This window comes from Tiliqua scincoides, chromosome 1 (assembly GCF_035046505.1).
Source record: "Tiliqua scincoides isolate rTilSci1 chromosome 1, rTilSci1.hap2, whole genome shotgun sequence".
In the NCBI taxonomy this organism is placed as follows: Eukaryota; Metazoa; Chordata; class Lepidosauria; order Squamata; family Scincidae; genus Tiliqua; species Tiliqua scincoides.
Genome location: NC_089821.1, coordinates 296,551,066 through 296,554,147, shown reverse-complemented (window position 1 = coordinate 296,554,147; position 3,082 = coordinate 296,551,066).

The following is a 3,082-nucleotide window of genomic DNA, read 5'->3' as shown; positions in this document are numbered from 1 at the left end:
TATGCTCTTATGTTAAACTGCCTGGAGCTTGAGGGGAGCACTGCTGCCCAACCACCATTGTAGCCACAGAGGCTTGAGTGGTTGGTAAAGTCAAACTTTATTTTTATGTGGGTCCTGATGCTAAATAGTTTGGGAACCACTGCTGTAGGGGGAACTAATCACAGTGAGAGATGCAATATTGAGGGGGGAAAAAGAAAAAGAAAAAACAGGAGGGAAAGGTTTCAGCAGACTCTCCCCTGCTACTTTGATGCTCAAAATTTTTTTGTTTGTTTGTTTGTTTGTATGCCACCTTCCCAAAAACGCAAGGTGGCATACAAAACTTAATACATAAAGCATAGCGTAAAACTCTAGCTCATTTAAAACCAGCACAGTGGTAAAATAATTCTAAAAACCCATAGGTGGTGTCAAGTAAAAAAGCAATACACAATCAGCTAAAAACAAGTGAATTCACAATAAAAACAGGTTACATAAAAGACAACCAGGAGTGTTCCACCCTTACCCAATCCCAAAAACTAAAGTGAATAAAAATATTTTTAGACCTTGCTGGAAACTCTCTCTTAAGGGGGCAAATTTTAGGTGTTCTGGTAGTGAATTCCATAACAGTGGTGCCACACATGAGTGCCTTCTCAGATGATCTAAGAGAGCGGGCAAGATTATATGGGAGTAGGCGATCCCTCTGTTGCAAGGTCAAAGCAAAGTTCCAAAGCAAACTCAAAAGCAAACTCAGTAAGCAAGAGTGGTGATCGTCTGCAAGCTTTATTTTGTTGCCAGCAACGGGCCTCTCAGGGGCTCCTGTCCAAAGTGAAGAGAGCAATGAGAGTCATGTGGGAGCTCCCAAAGCTTTATTTCTCTAATGGGCATTCAAATACCTGGGAACTAGGGGAAGAAGAGATGGGCAAACTGGGGGAGTGCAGAGGGAAAGTGGGGAAGGTTTAAGAATCTCCTCCCAGCACCTCAGATTGGGCTCCAAACTGGTTCCTCCTGCTGTATAGAACAGAAACAGTCTGTTGAGCTTTCCTACATACGTTTGCAGGTGTAATAGAAGTGAATCCACAAAAGTTAAAACACACACACACACACACACACACACACAAAAGAACATCATATATGTTATAAGCCTAAGCCTTAATTCTCTTGCATAGAATGCAGAATACTTCATAATATGCCCTTTTTCTTATATATGGGCATTCCTTAACATATTTCCCACTGTACATAGATTGGTGCCTCTATTTTTTTTTTGTCCCCTTCAAACATTTTTATTTTTGCTCTTGATATAATTAACGGTGTCTGCCGCTTAACAACGGTTTGCTCAATGATGGACCATATATATGGTGGTGGTCAAAAAACAATTAAGATGCTCTTAATGAGGCAATCAGGTCTCCCATAGCCTGCAGCAGAGTGTCTGTTTACACAACAGAGAGGCTGTATAGAAGAAGCTTAAATCACTGGACTTTATGCAAATGTTTCTCTAGCCCCCTTGAGAACACAAAACATTATTCCTCATCTGTTTCCTGTTGCAGTAAACTACTCATGTCAATATATTTTTATTTATTCCTTTAGATATTTCTTAGGTTAAGTTCTGCCAGTTTTGAGCATTGATACCTGTAATCTGACCAGCATTGTTTTCCATAACAGAAATGCAAATCTGTGGTTTTGGTTTGGGGGGGGGAGGGTTGGGGGGGGGACACAGATGGACAGACAGGACTTCATACAGTTTTAGGAGGCATTAGGAAAAAGCAACAGCAACAAGGTGACTACTTTTCATTCCAGACAAATTTGTTTCAGGCTGAGCTTCCTCGCTTGGCTTAATCAACTTTGTTCCTTTGCCCAGAGCTCCTCTGCAAATGCCAGAATCAGTCTTCTCTTGTGCATGTGATAAATCAATAAAAATAAGGATGACCCCATGAAAGAACAGTTGAGCCTTTAGCCTAGGGCACACATCAGTGGGAAAAGCAATTATTTTACCAAAAAAAAGCAGTGTGGGGGTTTGAGGGAAGATGTTACTTAACAGGAAACTCACAGAAAAACTTGATTACACATAGAATGGGGCATGCCAAGGCCTTTAGATTGTAGTCACTTCTTTGGTCCAACTCTCTGTTTTTTTTCCTCCCAAAGTACATGAGTATGAATCATCTGCATCCAAGGAAGTGACTGGTTATTGCAAATCAATATGTGAGGTTCAGCCACCCATCTTCTGGGCCCTGGTTACCCCTTAATGGTTGCCAGCTCATAATTTTGTAATAACATTAGTAGACATAGTGGGCAGCATTCAGCAGGCAGAGCCCCTGCTGTCAATGGGTGTGGCCTTGTCAATGGTCAAAAAACGGGTGGTGTGCCGTGACAATTTTAGTGACTTGCCAGTGTGTCATGAGATGGAAAAGGTTGAAAATCACTGGTTTATAGGAAGGTAGGGATAGTGATGTAATGAAATAAAAGCATGATGTAATGATGTAATGAAATAAAAGCATGCAACATTTGGGGAGGCAGAGAATGTCATATAAGGAGTGGACAAATGAAGAGGATAATCAATACTTGAACTATGATGTGGAGTATGTTCTGAAAGCAAATTCAGACTGCTGTTGGGATTATACAGGGCTGTGTAGCTCAGGGAGCCGTTTGCTGTTGACACAATTCAGTGATCATTACTGGGGATGTTTTTAACCACAGCTTCTTCACAGTGCTTAGATTATTCCATCCCTGAGCTTACACTGGGAGGCAACTGTTTGATTAATGGAACACAGCCCGGGCTTGTGCTCAGTGATGGAAAATGATTTTAAGTGGCCGGGTTCTTGCTCCACACCCTGCCAAAAAGGACATTACTTTGGGAAGGTCACAAGTGACCTCTTGCTGATCTTGTTGTATAAGCAACAGGAGGTTTTAAACCGGATGAAGGAGCCCTTTGTGCATCCTCAGTTTGGGTTTCTCAAACACAAATACTCTTTGAAGGACAGCAAGCTGGCCCATGTCCCAAGAGGCTCTCCTTCAAATGCCTTTCATGGTGAGGTGTGTCTTGAAACAAGGTAAGCACCAAGTTCAGACCTTGCTTCAGACATTGTATTACAATGTGATTAGCATTCCCCCC